Source organism: Monodon monoceros, unplaced genomic scaffold (genome assembly GCF_005190385.1).
Source record: "Monodon monoceros isolate NGI ecotype Baffin Bay Population unplaced genomic scaffold, NGI_Narwhal_1 Super_Scaffold_21, whole genome shotgun sequence".
NCBI classification, from domain to species: domain Eukaryota; kingdom Metazoa; phylum Chordata; class Mammalia; order Artiodactyla; family Monodontidae; genus Monodon; species Monodon monoceros.
Window position 1 is genome coordinate 82,975,547 of NW_021703778.1, and position 19,260 is coordinate 82,994,806.

At 35.1% G+C, this 19,260-nt stretch overlaps 2 protein-coding genes across 3 annotated transcripts in view; one reads left to right on the forward strand and one right to left on the reverse strand.

Moving 5' to 3' along the window:
* FAM227B (family with sequence similarity 227 member B) overlaps nucleotides 1-19,260 on the forward strand; it is a 288,612-nt gene that overhangs the window by 113,291 nt on the left and 156,061 nt on the right. The window lies entirely within an intron of this gene.
* The window catches only part of FGF7 (fibroblast growth factor 7), a 62,945-nt gene that overhangs the window by 5,736 nt on the left and 37,949 nt on the right, over nucleotides 1-19,260 (reverse strand). The gene's annotated exons all lie outside the window — the stretch shown is intronic.

The following is a 19,260-nucleotide window of genomic DNA, read 5'->3' on the forward strand; positions in this document are numbered from 1 at the left end:
CTCTGTTCTCGACCTGTTCATTTCTCTCCCTTGCCCGCAACTCTTGGAGACCACTGATCTTTTCACTGTCTCCATGGTTTTGCTTTTTCCAGAATGTTATGTAGTTGGAATCATAGAGTATGTAGCCTTTTCAGGTTGGCTTCTTTCACTTAGTAATATGCATTTAAGGTTCCTCCATGTCTTTTCATGAGTTAGCAGAAAAAAAATTCTTAGTGTTTGATCATGTAAAAATCCACCAGTCCCAGCTCCTTCAATATTTCTTTTCCCTGAATGTTTTAAGATTTATATTTAAAAGTTTTGAGGGGCCATATATTAATATAGATGTTCTAGCATGATAACTAAGAGTTATTTTAAAGTTGAGAATAAGTGGAAACAGTGGCTTAATGGTTATTAGGTCACTCAGAACATTTAATTTTGTCCTCGACCAAATATACTTTCTTGGGCACATTAAAACTAAGAATTGGTACCAAAAAAGAAAAACATTTTAATGTTAAATGACTTTTATGATTTTCTGTCAAGCTGGGATTGTTAGATGGAAAATCTTCACCATTATATATTTATATTACATTCAAGGCTATAGATTCCATTCATTTTTATATCATAGAAGTACATCCAAACACATACATACATGTACACAAAAAATACATCTCATATTTCCAAAATAAAGAACTCTTAAAACTCAACAATAAACAAATAAGCAACCCAGTTAAAAAGCGGGCAAAAGGTCTGAACAGATGTCTCATCAAAGAAAATACACCGATGGCAAATAAGCATATGAAAATATGCTCAACATTATATGTCATTAGGGACTTACAGAATAAAACAACGAGATACCACTACACAACTATTAGAATGATTGAAATTTTTTAAGATACCACTTGCAGACAAGGATGCAGAGCAACTGGAACTGCCATTCATTGCTAGTGGGGATGTAAAGTGGTACAGCCACTTTGGGAAACAGTTTGGTTTCTTACTGAATGCTAAATATACTCTCATCATACAATCCATCAATCCTGCCATAAGTGTTTATCCAATTGAGCTTAAAATTTAAGTCCACACCAAAACCTGAACATGAATATTTATAACAGAGTTTTATTCTAAACCATCAAAACTGGAAGCAACCAAAATGCCCTTTAGCATATGAATGGATAAGCTACGGTACACATGTACTTTGGAATATTTTTCAGCGATAAAAGGAAATAAGCTATCAAGACACAAAAAGATACGGAGGAACCTTCAATGCATATTGCTAAGTGAAAGAGGTCAGTCCGAGAGACTCCAAACTGTATGATTCCAGTTGTATGACACTCTGGAAAAGGCTAAACTATAGAGACAGTAAAATGATTAGTTGTTGCCAGGGGCTTAGGAAGAGGGGAGTAGGATGAAAATGTGAAGCATGGGATTGTTAAGGCAGTGAACCTGTTTTATATGATACTGTAATAGTGGATACATGATATTATACATTTGTCAAAACACATAGAACTATACAAGGCAAAGAGTGAACTTTAGTGTAGACTATGGAGTTTAGTTAACAATATGTAATTACTGATTCATTAATTGTAACAGATATACCACATTAATGCAAAAATGTTAATAGTAGAGGGACTGTGTGGGGAAGTGGTAGTGGTATGTAGGAACTCTACTATGTACTCATTTTTTCCTGTAAATCTAAAACTGTTCTAAAGAAAAGTCTATTAACTTAAAAAGTACAGTCTACATTTTAATTAATAACATTATATGATTGAGTGCATAAGAAACTATAGAGTTGACGCTTGAACATAGCAGGAATTGGGGCACTGACCCTGGCAGAGTAGAAAATCCATGTATCAGAGTCAGCCCTCTGTATCTGTAGGTTCCGCATCCTCAGGTTCAAGCAACCACAGATCATGTACTACCTTAGTACATATTTATTGAAAAAAAGAAATCATAAGTAGACTAACACAGTTCAAACGCATTTTGTTCAAGAGTCAACTGTAGTGGAACTTTTTATGATTTATTCTTAACCCAAATATGTAGTAATTCTGGGGTTTGTTATTAATTACTACTATTAATGTCTTTGGTGATGGATTAAGATCGCTTACCAAGTTAATGACTACTCTTTGTGAAATATGGACAGTTATGAGGAGTAAGTTTACAATGCAAACACACTTTGGGAAGTGTAGGAAATACAAATACTCTATATACAGACCACTACTACACTCGTGTGTGATATCTCTCAGGTGTATTGGGATAGAAAAATAACTGAGGTCCAGGAATATTTTAGAAACCTGATCTGGTGACTTTAATTGTGATGTCATCAAAATATCTGGATATTAATAAAATACATATCAAAATTCAGTTAGTATTTCCTCCTACAGAAAACAAAAATGAATGATACCAAGCAGTATATACCAAATGCTACAAAGAACAGGATGGAAAATCAATTCAACCGTTATTCAGAAGAAAGAGGTGTTACATATCCTAGGTGGTCAAGGGAGGATTTGAGGAACAGATAGAACTTGAATTACATCTTGAAGGATAGATAAGGTTTACATAGGTAGAATGGAAACGTCATGCTAATTGAGAAATAAAAGTATATGTAAGATAGTAGAGTCAACGATTCATAAGTCATTTTCAGAAGATTGAAATTAGAGCTATCTGTCTGGAGTAGGAAACGTATCAAGAGATAGAAAAAGGTGGAAAAGGAGTTAGGATGAGATTGTTGAGGGCCTTGATTGCCAATTTAATGAATTTTAACTTTTATTTGTAGACAATGAGGGGTCATTGAAGGTTTGAAATTTGAAAAATGTCAGGATATAAATTGTGTTTTAGAAAAATAAATTGGATGTGCAGAGTAGTTAGAGAAAATTACTAGACTTGTTTAAGCCTGATTTTCTTCCTCTGCTAATAGTATGAGTTGACCCATAATGGGCTATTGTTGTGACTTTTAAGTAAGTTAATAAATAAATATTTTCAAAATGTCTCAGTTTAACTTCGAATACAGGAAGTATCAGTAGTTATAACCCATATGAACAAAAGCTCTTTGGTGTCCTCAATAATTTTTATGAGTGTAAGTTGCCTCAAGTCTAAAAAGTTTGAAAACGTCTTTTCTAAATTAATTTTATTTCCCCTGGTCTGTTTAGTTGCAGTTTGTACTTTGTATATTGTACCCTTATTATTGTAGGTTAAATAGTCTTGGCCACTTTATATAACTTTCTACATACATAGGTTTATAAATAAAATCTCCATGGCACATGCATACAGAAATGCTCAATATATTCCAAAATGTCTGGAGAATTTCTTAATGATATTTTAAAACATCAAGTTGCAAATTATAATTAAATTATGTAAGTAAATAGTAAAGCATGTAAACCATTTGTTTGATCAACTTGGTTACTAGTTTAATGTTAGTATGGTTTTAATTAAAGAGTAAGGCTAAGAAATGTATTTACACTGCTGATTTTTGTACACTGTTACAATTACAAGAACAGGAAAGAATTTTTCTAAATATGTGTTGTGTATTTAAATCCTGTATCTTAGTGTTATATTTTTTACATATTGTGCATGTGATTGCTCCAATTATTATTAAACCTGTGTGTGTGCATGCACACACAATATTGTAAATTCAAAAGAATTGACTTCAAAGAACAGTAGACTCTTGATTTTGTATACTTGTGTCTCTCTTGGATATCTTCAGTCCCTCCCTTCATTGCCTTTTGATTACAAAAATCCACTTTCCAAATTTTTCTCTCAATAAGGCTGTTTTAAGATATTCATAGACCCTAAGTACTACTATTTCCCAAGACCACCCTATACCAATCTGACATTAAAATACATCCATATTTCTCATTAGATACAATATTTTATAACTATTTTAAAGTTTTATATAAATTTTCTTTTGAAATTACTTGGCCTAAAGTAACTCATTTTATTTATCATTTGCTATCAACTTTCTGCAAATATTGTACATTCTAGGGAGTTCTTGCAAAGTGAAAAAAAATTATCAAATTGTTTTCAAATGTTATGAAAAATATTGATAAATTTAATAAATAATGAAGTTGGCTTGATATATTTTATAAGTTAAATATTTGCTAATCTCTTTTTATTTTCTGGTCAAATTTTACTGTCAATATCTAAATTTCAAAGGTTTAAATATATTTGTAAGCTTGATGTTTTCACAGGCACTAGGCTCTGTGCCTAAGGGCCAAATGAATAAAATGTCCCTGCCCTTAACTCTGAAATCTTTTCAAAAGACTATCCCGCTTCCTTTTCACTAGCACCAAATTTCTTGAACTATAGACTAAATCTGCTCACTTTTCCTCAATTTAACACTTGCATTCTAACTTTTAATCTGTTTAATGGCTTTATCTCTTCAAGGCCATCAATGACCTCCTCAGCGCCAAGTTCAAGAGTTTTTCAATAGTCATAAATTTCTTCTCTGCATCTTTTGGCACTCTCAACATCCCTAGTTCTATTCCTAATTCTCACTGTTTCTCTAATCTTGCACTACCTTGATCTATTAATTTTTTTAAAATGGTTAATTTTTTGTGTAGCCATATCTATGTATCTTTTTTGATAATTTATTTTATTTTTTATGCTTAAAAGTATTTTTTACATTCCACTATCTGAAATACATTTTATTCTAGCTTTTGTAATGTAAGTTTTAAATATATCTCTTAAATGCATCTGGAATTAATTTTGGGATATGATGTGAGATGAAACTCTAAACTGATATTTTATGCCAAGACTGAATCAGGAAGAAATAGAAAATATGAACAGACCAATCACAAGCACTGAAATTGAAACAGTGATTAAAAATCTTCCAACAAATAATTTTTTCAATATCAGTTATTAAATACATCATTACATTTTTTACTGATGCAATGCCTCTCTTTTACCTTACATTGGCTATCTTGTTTTGTCCCATTGATGTATCTATCTGTCTGCTATATACCCACACTAATTTATTGTAGGTTGCCAATTCTGAAGTGACTCATTACATTTATAGGTAGCTCTGATCCTAGGTGTTACTAAATACTCTCAGATATATCCTCTAAAGCTATGCAGAATAAATCAAAACCTTTTCCACGTAACACCCCTTCAAAGAGATGAAGACATTGGTCATGCCCCTCCATCAGGCAAAGCATCCATCTGTAGTTTCTTCAGCCATACCCAGACTCTTCACCAGTTATATTATATTACTTAAAACCAGCTTCTCAGCAAGAACTAGATCTATATAGATAGCCCAAGACAGAATACTGTTCATTATTTCCCTTAATATAGACCATAAACTACAATAATATAATCTCACCATCTTCCTTAAGCGTATTTTTAATCATTTCATTATTTTGGAGTACTGATATAATAAAAAGTGTGCATATCAAAAAAATTTTATTTCAGATTAGTATATTTTGAAGGTTATTTTATAAAGTTTAAGTATAATCATAATTCATATTTTATATATAAAGACAAATATCAGATATCTCTTTTAACATGATTTATTTCTTTATTTTTAAAGCATGCTTTGAGGACAAAAAATTTCAAAATGATCTTATGTGGTATGTGCAGAATTGAAATGTATTAAATTAAATGTAAATTAAAATATGAATGTCAGAGTGTTAAAGGTGACAAAATACACTTTGCTACTCTGATATGATTAATAGACTATTTCTATGCTTTTAAAAAATTAGGTCATTTATTTTTAAAATTTCATCTAGTTTTTAAATGATGAGGTAGGAGAAATAGTGTAATTCTGCTATTTGTAAGTAGTGCTCCACGAATAGAGTACTGCAGATATAGAGAGTCATTATACCCCCCAAAAAGTGAAGCCAACTCCAGTATGATTATCACAGTATTTTCTGCAACATATGAAATTATAGCAAATATTCATTGAGTGTTTACTATTGCCAGACCCCATTCTAGGCACTGGGATTTTACCAACCTGGAGAAGAGTGTCTAAAAGTGAATTGTGGAGTTATCTTTATGCTTCTTATTAGCTTATATTTAACTCAGTATCCTTTATGCTTCCTATTGTTAACTGACAGCCTGTTAAGGTTATAAATTTAACACCATATGACAATGAGTGAACATATTTATATAATAGTGAAAACCATCATGATTTGATTATGTAGTGAAAGGATTAGTTAACTAAGTCATGAGCAAATTTGTCTCATCTCTCTAATTGCCAGGCATCTGTATTTGATATGTCTGTGTAGGCACTCAAACCATTCTTTTCTAAAGAATGATTTTTTACAAAAATATATAGAAGTTGTGAGAAGATTATGCCTTTAGTTAACTTAATTTGCCAAACACCTTGGAAACCCCTGGGTGATATACATAAAATCACTGGAGAAATGATTAGTTGAATTTTTTAATTCAGCCTAAGATTATGTTAACTATTTTAGAAGCAGTGACACACTGATGGCTTATATTGAGGTTGTAAAGTACACAAGACTTTATTCATGTAAGTAAATCACATCGCCATTTTGTCATCATGTGATTTTTTTTTTTTACTAAAGTTCAGGTCTTTATATTTCTGTCTAATATTCAATATCCCTGTCTGTCAGAATGTTTAAAGTTTTAATTCAGCCACCTTAAATCCTATTTGTAAATTGATACGGAATAATTATAAGTAAATGATACGAGTATATTAGAAAATTATGGTACCCGACATATTAGCTATTCCTTTCGTTTATTTGTCATCAGCAAATTTGAGAGATGTCTTCATCTCTAATGTGCAATGTTATGTAGCTCTTTTCCATCTTCTATTAATCATTGCCCTTTGCACTTTTTTACACCCATTAGAAGTTATAAGTTTTGATCCTAGCTCTTTTCTCTTGAGGCATACTGGGCTTCCTATTCTCTCCTTGTCATATCTGCAGTCCTTAAATCTTCATGCTATGACAGCATGGTGTCATTCATTCAATCATATGCAGGCATTTTTCTCCCCCACTTTCAGAGCAAAGACTATTTATTATTCCCCTATTTCCATTCTCCTCTTTTTCCACAGCTGTAGAATTTTTAGCTGGCTGCACATAATGAACATGACATTTCCCAGCCTGCCTTGCAGTTCAGTTTGGCCATGTGACCAAGTTCTAGCTGATGCGATGTAAGTGGAGTGAAATATCCCATGGCAATTCCCAGAAATCTTCCATGAGAGATAGCCAGCAGGAACCCCTTATACCCACTTTTTCTTCCTTTGTTCCATTCTCCTGCTGGAATATGGATTCTACCCTAGATTATGAGAACAAAGTGATTGTGGAACTGTGAACTGACTGGAGCCTGTTAACTCTCAGATGATTTTATGGAGCAGAGTTGTCACTTCTCTAGATGTTCACTGGCTGGAGAAATAAATGATTTTGTTTAAGCCAAACCAAATCTTTAACTAATACACATCAATTTCATTTTCCCATCAGGCACATTCTTCACAAAATGCACATAAAAATACAGGAGCCCATTTTTTCAGTTATTATAAGCCACCAGCCAGAAAGGCAAATTCTGTATTCAAAGGGAAGTCCTATTAAGTATTGTTAATAGTCAGGTACTTACTTTCATAGTTTTTTTTTTTTTCCACTTCTAAAGTCAGGAATTTAAACTAGAAATGAAAACAGGACCTGTGCTCTCATGTCCTTCATTTTCCTATTCAGAACTTCAGTATCGCTAGAGATTCCAAGTTTCTTCTGGTGCTGTCATTCATTCCTACATGTGTCAGCATTCAGTTAGCTTGGTGAATCTTCACCAGTCCTCCTTTACATTGATACACCCATCAGGAATACCCTGCCCCCACGCCACAGTGAGTTACGTCAAGCACGTGTTCATTTGCTTCCTAGGTAGCGAATGACCTAATTTCAGCTAGCTTTTCTTTTTTTTTTTCATAAATGTATTTATTTTTGACTGTGTTGGGTCTTTGTTGCTGTGCATGGACTCTCTCTAGTTACAGTGAGCAGTGGCTTGTTGCGGAGCATGGGCTCTAGGCACACGGGCTTCAGTGGTTGTGGCTTGCGGACTCTAGAGCGCAGGCTCAGTAGCTATGGCACACAGGCTTAGTTGCCCTGTGGCATGTGGGATCTTCCCAGACCACGGATCGAACCTGTGTCCCCTGCATTGGCAGGCGGATCCTTAACCACTGTGCCACCAGGGAAGCTTTTCTGACTGTTTCTTTTTCTTTTTTTTTTTTTTTTTTTTTTTGCGGTACGCGGGCCTCTCACCGTTGTGGTCTCTCCCGTTGCGGAGCACAGGCTCCGGACGCGCAGGCTCAGCGGCCATGGCTCACAGGCCCAGCCGCTCCGCGGCATGTGGGATCTTCCCGGACGGGGGCACAAACCCGTGTCCCCTGCATCGGCAGGTGGACTCTCAACCACTGCACCACCAGGGAAGCCCTGACTGTTTCTTATTGTGACATAAAGCATGAGATGCTGTTGCCAATCTTTCAGAAAGACCTGATTCACCATTCTTGGTTAGAACAGCATAACTGTTCATTTGTGAAAAAAACAATTTATTGGGTACTTAACTATGTTCAGTATTCTGCATATATGTTCTCTTTCTCATCTATAATTATTTCATTTGCCATATTCTTAATGATAGGTTAGATTCCCTAGCCTCTTTAGTTTTTTTCTTCTTGGCGTCCTTCCTGAATTAGTTATTTTTTTAAACCCACTATAAAAATTCTTCTCTAATAAGCTGTAGCATAGAAAAGAGTATCTCAAGCCTTTTCACTTTCACATCTAGCCAAGAAAAACAGCTTATATTTCTGTTACACATGGTGGCCATCTCAGACACAAGGACAAACACAACAGTTACATCCCAAGTCACTCCCAATAGTTCACTGATGTCCTTACATCCTGGAATTTCTCCTGGCTAGTCATTGAGTTCCTGGAAGAATTTCTTTTCATTCTTTCTGGATGGTTCCCTTCTCACTGCCTGTATACTTTGTTAATCTTCTAAGTGGAGCATAATACTGGAATGAACCACCTTGATGTCAAACCTAGCTTCTTTCAGTAAATACGATAAAACACAAATACTCAACATATTCTTGACAACAGTGGTTCAAATTATTTCTATCCCATTTGCTCATTCCTCTTGCTGTGCCCATTTCCTCAGCTTCTAGGCCCAATGGATGTTGAGGCTAAGACATAAGAATAGGGAATTAGACAAGTCAAGGATCATTTTAAACCTGGCTAATTTTCAGAATGAATACATGAGAAGAAGTTGGGGTGGGACTAATAATGTGTTGAGTTTTATGAAGATGCTGAGTTTGAAAATTTGGCACTTTTCTGTATCTTGTTCCTAAATTTTACATAAGCAAATTACTCTGTGATCTAAATCCACAGTTAAATTATAGCTGTGCTAGATGTATAAGATTAACAGAATTGTTTGTTAGCAATAAAAAATAATTATGTGGGGCTTCCCTGCTGGCGCAGTGGTTGAGAGTCCGCCTGCCGATGCAGGGGGCATGGGTTCGTGCCCCAGTCCGGGAAGATCCCACATGCTGTGGAGTGGCTAGGCCCATGAGCCATGACCACTGAGCCTGCGCGTCCAGAGCCTGTGCTCCACAATGGGAGAGGCCACAACAGTGAGAGCCCCACGTACTGCAAAAAATAAAAAAAATTTAAAAAAATAATTATGTGTAGCACCAAAAGTTTTCAGGTGATATTGGACTTTTAAAAATATGGTAATAATGTTAGTGTTTTTAAATTTTTTAACATTTACCCAGCATTCCCGATATTCACAGTGTTAAAGGGGAATATCTGTAGCCTTACATGAACTCCTCTAAGCCTGCTTCCCCCTTTAATCTGTAATCTACAATCACATCCTGGAATTTCATCATTTTCCATGCTCTGATCCCAATACTGAGGTCTTCAAAAGATGAAGTAAATCAAAATGTCCCAGTTTGATTATCATTGCATGCAGGGCTTAAATTTTACCAGTGGGAATGATATTGAGACATGTATTGAAGCATAACTACTTTTTCTATTTAATACCTTCCTCCATTGATAAAATGGAATCATTGAACTCTTTAATTGTACTATGGAAATGAGAATTCTTTGGTTTGAAGTGGCTAGATAGTTCCTCAGTTCTTTCCTTACCATTATTTTGAATTTGTTTTTTTATTATTATAACTTCCTGGAGTCATAAAATATTGAAAGATAATGGCAGTATATTTTAGCCAGTAGCTTCTCAATCATGTTATTGCTACTATCAACCACTTTTAAAGGCGTAGCTTAGTTGTGACAAGATCTTTGTAAGTAAGATTGTTTTATTCACTGATTCCAGTAGTTGTTATAAATGAGCTCCTCAACTACTTTTAGTCTGCTCTTTAGTGAAATCAGGATCTTTAAGTAAATAGTTTGTTGAATTCTTAGTGACAACTAGTAATTTAATCCGTAAGTCACTGTTTTGGCTTTGACTACAAAAAGAAAGCTGTTTTTACTGTTCTAACTCTGAGAAAGGGAATAAAAAATGTTGTGCCATTAAAAGCCAAATGATTTGTTGGTGTGAGATTTAGAATGAAATAAAATAACGTTTATAAATTGTATATAATTATGAGAACTGAATATAAAATATTTTGATGATTAAACTAATTTTAATGCTCCACACCCTTCAAATAGAAGTAGAATTATGTTTAATTTTTAAAGTATCTCTGGAGGAAGTAGCAGTTTTGTTTATAGATGGTACTCAGTGAAATGAATGATATATTTACCTCTAGTCAAGGAATGATTCTTTAAAGCAAATGTGTTCGAAAGCAGAGTAACATAAATCATATATTGACCATTGTAGATAAATTGCTTATAGGAAGATAAAAGACTCATGTACTACTTTAAATCTGTTTGTCTTCAATTTATTTTTCAGATAGTTTATGAGTCATTTATTTTCTTTTAAACAACTTATGCCTGGAACTTCTGTCATGAACCAAGTTTTATCAAAATGTGAAAATTGCTTAAGAACGTGTAGCTGCCAGTATTTTGTTTCAAGGTGTCAACTGAAACACAAGCAAGTGACCTTTAGTAACGTATGCATGTTATTCAAAATCAACTTCCTCAAAAATTATAGTAAAACAGACAAACACCAAATTATCTTAGGTTGAAATAAATTTGTTCTATCAGGTAAGAAAAGTGACTGCTTAACGTGAAAGACAAATTTTATTTTCAGGCTAGTGTTGGTTTAGGACCAGCAGGTGGGTATGCTGCGCACACACTGACTTTGCTGTCCAGAGGCAATAATTCAGGGTCTGAGTTGGGAAAGAAGTGAATTCACTTTCCCTGCATTTCTTTATTGGCTTCCACTTGGAGTAGGTGACATAAAGGACTTTGTGGAGGTAGTGACCTCCAGCAGGTTCCAGTTTCTCTTACTTTGCCCACGAACCCCAGAATCCACTGTTATAAGATAACATAATTGATACATGTGGGTGATAATGCTAATCTTGTCTTTGGATCACTTTACCCTAAAAAGGCATGCCCTGTAACTGTTAAATAACAGATCTAAGACAGAACTTTGGAATACACTAAAAGAAATTAGAAAACTAATCAAATCAAAGCCAGCATAAATGAAACACAAATAGATAAATTATTACCGAAACCCAGAAAGTGTAATTCCCATCAAACCAGCATGAAACTCAAAACAGTTCCACATGATTGCATAATTGCTGGTATCAAATGTAACTGAAATGTTCTGCAACAAGAGAATTGATTCCACACTGTCATCATCACTGGGGGGTAAATCAATTATGGTTCTTATCAATCCTATATCTATTCTATAATGATGTCCAAAAACACTTAAATGACTTGTCAGGTTAGGTAAAAAGAATCATGTCATTCATTCAGGGATTTATTAAGAAAATAAATGAAACATTAGAAAAAAACTTTAGAAAGTACATTGGCTTGTGGTACAGAGATGGCAATGTTTTGTTTTGCAAGAATTTATGTTGCAACAGCTTGTTTCAGCAGGGTTAGAACTATGCCAGAATTAGAAGCAACTATTCAGTTGTGCAACAAAAAGGATGATTCCAGTGGCATATTACTGAATAATATCATGGGAACATCATTGAACTTTATTACACAGAATTAAATTTCTGTACCAATTTACTGACCTTTCCTTATCATTTATGGCCTCTGGAACATAAGGGGGCCAATTTTCCCCTTTGGGCCAGGGAAAGCCTGTTACCTGAATCAGACAGGAAGAAATACTCTGTCCTGTTATCTCTGAGGGTTCTATACTTTTATTCAGAAAGAATTCTTTACCTAATCATGTAAAGTATTTACATCTGCTAAACACAACACTTTACTGTCCTTAAAATGGCTCCAAAATTATCAGAATAGGTACAGATACCATATCAGTAGATGTGAGATAAATATCATGTTTGTATGTGAAATAGAAATAATCTCTTCCTACTACCTAGAAAATCTCTCCCATATTCTGACTTTTCCTCAAGTCTAAAGTACCTCCAAAAGAGAACCTAGATTTTTATTACATAGGACTAGAGATAAGGCTCAAAAATATATATATCTTGGATGCATAACACATAGACATAAATTCATACTACGTTGTAAGTGACTGTATCTTCTCTGACAGCAGAATTTGATTGTGCTAGAAGGGAATGAGTATAAGGACACCAAGAATGAAACTGAAAGGGGAAATGGTCATAAAAGGAAGAAGTTATGGAAACTTTCATTCACACTTTGCATACAGCTAGCTCTAGGAGTCAACACATCTGTAGGCTTCATCTAATTCATAGAGACACCAGCTTAGAAGATAAACCACACATCCACTTCATCCCTCTATTTTAACTTCAGTATGTCCTGTGAAGTTTTGCTGTCTGGCAGGTATATAATGTAATCTATCCTCTTTCCCTCTTTAATTTATATTTAAATATTCTGCCACCCAGGAAATAAAATAATTCTAAACACTTTGGTTTTTAGATCATGATGGTAATCAGCATTGAAAAATTAAATCATGATTTAAAGCCATTTTGGTCATTGGCTTTTAGTAAGTTTTAGGCACACATTTGTTGCTAGCAGTCTAAATGAAGAGTTTAATACAGATTAGTTATGTTTTCAACAGAACTGAAAATGAAAAAGAAATTAAAAATATGAGTTTACTGAGGAAGATAGTGAAAGTATTAAAAAGGAGATCCAGACACCCCAAACTCTTACCAGAAACTATCACATTTGCCCTTTCTGTATTACCAAATGTGTATCTAGTACTTCTCTTCCGCTTCCATTGCCATCACTTTAGTCCAGGCCTTCGTCATTTGTAACTAAACTATTATTATAGTTTTTAAACTAGATCACTACCTCCAGCCACTCTGACTTTATATTTACCCTTTTTGTATTCATAAAGGACACGTTATAAAAGTTACTCTTCTGCTCCCAAACTTTCAGTGGTATACTCTACTGTAAAGCAAAATAAAATAAAACCTCTTTTCCTTGGAATTCAAAGCCCTCCGAAATCTGACTCTAGCCTACTTTTAGAATTTTCTCCCACTGTTCCTCTACAACGTACATGAGCCTTTGGCTCCAAACTGATTTACTCATTGTCTTCCTCTCCCATACAAATTGCCAGAAACTTTTCTTGCGTCTGCCCACCAGTTCCCGTAATTACATTGCATCTCTGTTTCAGTATTTCCCAAACATTGCCTCATGGACTGGCTGCACGGAATCACATGATGAGCTCTTAAAAATTTCAAACGCCCAGTTCCTACTCCTCAGAAAGTCTTATCCAATAGATTTGAGGTGAGGCTTGGGAATCGTTACTTTAACAGCTTCCATTTAGCGACACATTTCTTTCAAAGCCAAATAGAAATTCAAGTTTTTCCATAATGTTTTACAGTTTTCTAATCTGTCGTCATCTATTTTACTTTAAGAACACACTGGTATACTATGAATTAGCAATCACCTCTATTCTTCTATTGTTCCTCAATTTTAGCCTATTTTTTTCCATCTATGTTACAAGCTGTTTGAGATTATTTTATAATTCTGCAAATCCCTAGTACTTAGTGTAAGGCTTTGTACTTGGCAGGCTCTCATTAAATGCTGAAGTGTAGATAGAATAATACATAAATCCCATATTAACTAGTGTGCCATATTATAAATCAGCAAATATAAATCAGTAATATTCCAGGGTTAAAGAATTAACGAGTGTCTTAATCATCAGAAGAAGCTAAGGGTAAGGATTGATTAACCAGAAGTATCTGTTAAATTTCCTTTTAATTTTCATTACATTTTTTGAGTTTATCTAATTAGATAAGCACAAGATTCCATGGTTAATTCAAACTATAGTTCATCTCAGATTATATTTTATGATGCCAACTCAAAAAAGTTGAGAGATTCCAAACATCTCTAGTTACCTAACCAGTTATAGGTTTTCTTTCTTGGTTTTGGCTAAACCTCTCTTGAACCTATTTATATTTTTAGCATGCAGTACTTGTGTGTGTAACAACTTCCATGTGTTTTCTGTTTGCTGTGTAATATAGCACATCTACTTTTCTATCTTACTCTTAGCACATCAAGGCTTTAAGAAGTACATTCTAGTTCTAATGCTTCATGACCTGACTAGCAAGTCTCTATTCTGCTTATCCACATTGTTATGATTTTATAGACATTGAATATCGTCCATATTAATATTCATCTTAATAAACATTTATTTTTCTATATCATAGCCCAAATTTTTTAGCCTATGCCATGGATGTCTTATATCATTCATTCATTCATTCTAGTTCTAGGATGCTTCCATTGTACTGTGTAGTCCTTATTAGTGCTAAGCAAAGAGGATGACATCTGTATTCCAGACGTAGATATACCATGTTGTTTACACAGAACTATTATAATATGTTCTGTTTTATGTCTTACTTTCTTCCCAATGATGCCCATTACTTTACTGGTCTTTTGGGTACAAGTACACATATCTTTAGGGAAAATATCCAGAGTGATTTCTTGATGCTTTTTTTTTTTTTGCGGTATGCGGGCCTCTCACTGTTGTGGCCTCTCCCGTTGCGGAGCATAGGCTCCGGACGCGCAGGCTCAGCGGCCATGGCTCACGGGCCCAGCCGCTCCGCGGCATGCGGGATCCTCCCGGACCGGGGCACAAACCCGTGTCCCCTGCATCGGCAGGCGGACTCTCAACCACTGCGCCACCAGGGAAGCCCCTCTTGATGCTTTTTTTGGTGAGGAAGTTACTGTTTGGAGCCCTTTATTATATAAATATAAATTAAATTTTACTGAAAATTATAAGCTCATCTGCCAGTTTTCTGCTTACCTATATACATATGTTCTCTCTTGCAGAATTTTATCATCATTAGCTTATTTTACTAATTTAAAGATGTTAGCATAATCTGCAAACTTGGAATTTTCACCATATATTCTCACTGTTAGAAAATGTTGACTAAGTTGGATCATTTTACTGATCCCTGAGGAATCTCACTGTTATATATTTTCAAAGTATTCATTCAGACTAATTCTTTATTTTGAATTTGTTCCTTTTTCTTTAACCAGTGATTCTCAGAATGACGGGCTGGGAGTTGGGGTGGGGGCAGGCGTTGTTGAGTAAAGAACATCCTTCAGGGAAAAAGCTTTCAGAATTACTGGGAATTTTTAAAACCGCACACATTTCATGGAGATTCTAATACTTCCTCCCCATCCTTGAAAAGCCATGTTCTGCCCAACCCATCCCTTATGGGACTTATCACTGTAATTAGCCAGTGATACTGATAAAAGTATTCTCTATACAGCAGGTATTTGAGGGTGAACAAAGTTCACAATCTATTCAAAGACAGGTTTTAAAAAGTATCTCCCCAATAAAAAGGATCAGCTTTGTCTTAGCATCGTAATAGTAACTTCTTTTTAAAAAACTTGTTTTTTGAACCACGTCAGATAATTTTGAAGATCAACAAAATGATGTCGACATGCTTATTTCCTCAGAGAGCTATAGTAAATAGGCACAATTTTCCTCTTACAGAAACTGTCTTGTCTTTCCTCAACATCTATTCCACAAACATCATAATATTTTGTAGCAACATAGTAGAGAGATAGGGCAAATTAGGCAAAGGAACTGTATGAGAAAAACCCAAAGTATAAACTGCAGTGGCATTTTGGGGTTAGTTTGCTGTGCTTGTAGCATATACAAGGTGGACTGCCAAGAGAAAAAACAATGAATATAGCAAGGGCCAGATCATGAAGAACCTTATGTGGCTAGTTGAGTTTGGGTTTTTATTCTGTAGGAGATGGGGAGCCACTGAAAGTTTTAGAAAGATGCTTCTATTCATAGTGTAGGAGATGGATTGCCAAGAGGCAAGACCAGTGAAGAGATGACAGCTGTGGTCTAGACAAAACCTGATGAAGGCCTGCTCCAAGGCAAGGGTAATAGGGGTTGGGGATTAGAGGTGAGTGTACTTGTTTCCTCAATACCTTACACTTGCATAAATGGTTAATACAGATTCTCAATCCTGTTTTGAGTGATTTAAGACATAACCTCTTAAAAGACCTCAAAGTATGGTTGATACTTAGAGAATCCAATAATGTTATAGCTACCACAGCACAGCTCCAATATGCCAAAACTGAACATTTAAATGCCCAAGTTAGGGCCTAAAGAAGAAAATTTTATTACTTGTTTTGAATGTAAGATCAAGTTTATAACGTATCAATAACCTTCTAGAATAGCCATCCCCTTTGTACATTCCAAAATCTTCACTAGTCTAAGCTACATTCATATTATGATATCTCACTTGTTTATCTTTCAAAGTTGTGTTTTAGCTTAATTGGAAGCAAAATAAATTAAACAGGAGAAGGAGGAGAGAGCAGTCATATAATCTGTGAATAAAGGTAAGTTAGCTTTCCTCCTCCTGGTAAGAGTCACTGTGACCTGCCTTTACCTTCCTTCCCCGTGCTTTCCAGTTGTGTGCCATTGAGAGTGGATCACACACGAGGAATTAGGAGATACCGAGAACAGAATAGAATGATGAGAGAGTTGTAAGCTATATTTGCCCATGCTAGAAAAGAGAACTGTGGGACTAGATTAAAGATATTTCTGGATGAAAGCTGGATCTCTAGGCAGTGTAAGGAAAGAAAGGATTGCAGAACAACCCCAGATTAAGAAACCTCATTTGAGAACATCTAAATTTAGTAGTCATATATATGAGGAGCTTACTATTCATCCTGCAAAATACTTTCTTTGGAAAGGATTTCTGGCAAGATATTTTAAATAATAGGATCCATTTTTATGCATTCAGATGTGATTAGGTATAAAAAACACAATAATCAATTTTTCAAAGTTATGTCTATTATATAAATCAGGGTGCCTATTAACCATATACAGATAGTGAGCTCTAAATCAATATAATTAGCATAAGGAAGTTCAGCTCAATTTTCTGTGATATCTCTTCTGTGATGATGTTTTAATTGAGTATCAAAATTTTTCCTTAAAAAAATCAGGATTGCCCTTACTTTTTTGATGCCTTGAGAATATGTGTACTCTATCTGCACTACCTAGATGCACAGTGTACAGACTAATCTAGCCAATGTATTGCAGGGATCAACCCCATATGATCAAGTTAAACAAGAGTGCATGGTTCTTTCACAGAGAGACAAGACATCTGGTACTAAGTGTGGAGAAGTGCCAGAGCGTGAAGTATGCAGTTTTTCAAATCAGCTAAAGTTTGCATTGAAAAATAGACCTGATGTCAAATAAGCCACTGCTCTTTTTATAACTGTAGTAATGATCAAGGAGTATGTCTATTTAATAGTTTTCAAATCAAAATAAAATGAAGCAAAGTTTTGACTGTGTACCTGCCCTGTCTAGAATTGTACATGGATCCATTGTGTAGAGTGTGGGAAACACACAAAAAAATAAGTTGATAGCTCTCTATCTCTGAAAAATGAATTGTCTTTGGGAAATAAAGAGACCTACAATTAACCCACGTGACAAGAAAGACTTTCAGTGGCAAAGTAGTAAAGAAGAGAAAAGATCAGTGTCAGTAGTCCAGTAAGGAAGGACTTCTGAAGACAGGACAGCCTTGAAGAAGTCCCATCAGGATGGGGAATATTTGAATCAGGGAGAAACAGACTAGAAGGAAATAGACTAAGACAAATGGCAGCGGTAGGGCAAGGGCAGTGTGTGTGGAGGAAAGCTGGACTCCCTAGATTAAATAGCGTTTCTCCTTTGTGGTATGTGGATGCCAACTATCCACACTGGACTCTGACATAGTAGAATTTGCCTTGGACAGAATTCTTTCAAGAAAGAAAAACTAAAAACAAAATCAAACAATTTATTAAAAAACAAGCAAAACAAAAAAGAAACACACAACTCTCTTCTTTGATATTTACTTAACACACAAAGACCATACAGCTTTGACCTCTAATATTGTCTCTGCTCAGTACAGGAAATTATATTGCCAAGACAGAGAAGCTGCACAATTTTTACAAGTGCTAGAGGCGTTCCAGAATTGTTTAATCATTAATATACATGACTGTGGGTTTTTTTAAGACTATAATGAGTACAATGTGTGGGGGTTAAAATATTTGTTTTATGACTTGGCTGTTGTTAGAACATTTTTGGAATTCGCTAATACTCCCACCTCGAATACTTGGTAATAATTGCCTAGACTGTGAAGAAATGTCAAAATATAAGTAGTAAAAACCAAGGAATCCTGGTACTACTGATTTAGAATTTGAGCTAATTTGAGTACATGTGTTCCAGACCCTGCAATGCAGTCAGAGATTATATGTAGACACCCAGTACATACCCAAAACATGTAAATTATATTTCATTCCAGTAAAAATCAAACTTCACCTTTTATAAGCATAACTATATCTGTGTCTCAGCATATTGTTATCCGTGTGTGTATCAGTGATTATGTATGATGTAACTAAGTGTGCAGTTTATCCATGTCTAGGCGCAATGAGTTTTGGGGGCTTTTTTTTGGCAGGGGGCGGGAGACCTTCAGAAGTAACTTCAGTAGGTACCAGGGAAAGGATATCGCTTTTCTTCCTCTCTTCAGAGTCCAGGGCCTGCCTCTTGCATGATACTTGATGTTTGGGTCTGACTTTCCATGTACAGGTTGCCATAGCACTAACAAAATGTGAAGTCTGTTTCTGGTAGAGACAAACGCGTCAGTGGTGGGGTATGGTGCCAAGGGAGGAAGGTGATAGCTGTGGAAACTTCTGCAGGCAGTGGGTGTGCTGGTAAATACCTAATAACTGGCTCTCCAGAAGTAAAGAACAGGGTCTGATTTGTAGTCTTTGCCAATTTCCATGGTGTAAATACTCCCACATGTCCAATTTCATACCCTTATCA